This window comes from Cynoglossus semilaevis, unplaced genomic scaffold (genome assembly GCF_000523025.1).
Source record: "Cynoglossus semilaevis isolate Cse_v1.0 unplaced genomic scaffold, Cse_v1.0 scaffold282, whole genome shotgun sequence".
In the NCBI taxonomy this organism is placed as follows: Eukaryota; Metazoa; Chordata; class Actinopteri; order Pleuronectiformes; family Cynoglossidae; genus Cynoglossus; species Cynoglossus semilaevis.
Genome location: NW_007585127.1, coordinates 99,184 through 100,099, shown reverse-complemented (window position 1 = coordinate 100,099; position 916 = coordinate 99,184).

Sequence of the window (916 nt, the reverse complement as noted above, 5' to 3'; positions counted from 1 at the left end):
TCCAGCTCGTCAGTAGTCCAGGTACTCAGTAGTCCAGGTCCCAGTAGTCCAGGTCCCCAGTAGTCCAGGTCCCCAGTAGTCTCCTCTGTAAACCTTGGTCCTGATGACATGTGGTCATGTGACTGCTCCTCTTATGCAGCATCAAACATCAGTGCTCACACACACACACACACACACACACACTCACACACACATACACACACAGCTGCCGACGGAGATCAGTGTTACGTAACAGTGACCGCTGGGACCGCGTGTCTAATCCAACCACGGGTCAGAGAGCTGGAGCAGCAATACCGACCAATCGCTGAGCACATCTGTCCGAGGATGCCGCTGAAGATGCTAACGCTAACGAGCTAACACGGGGAGCTAACCAGAACGGTAGCCACCGCTAGTAGGACCCAGAAACCCTATGTTGAGCCTCACATGTCTCACACACGCACACGTCACATGTAGGCTGAGAGGACACTGCACCCTACTGGCCAACAACAGCAGGTAGAACAGACACAGCAGGAACACACAGTCCTCCTGTCTGCACACACACACACACATGCACGTACTCTAATTGCCGTCTTGCCCCGGGGTTGTGAGATGTGCAGCTGGGGACAGTGGTCTGTGAACCTCACCGGTTCTAGAAGCTTCTTTGTAGCTTTGTCTTTGCTGGTGTTTCAACACGTGGTTCACCCTGAAAACGTGGTCCTCCGTGATGGCTGTCAGAGGTCAGGAGGTCAGGGGGTCAGGGGGTCAGGGGTCGGGCTGTTGATGTTTGAATTGAATCAGTTTGAATGAGTCAACGGCTAAATGTTAGCAAAGCTAACGCTAATTTAGAACGACATTCCAAAACAGACCTGAGATCACTGACCTCAGATCACTGACCTCAGATCACTGACCTCAGATCACTGACCTCAGATCACTGACC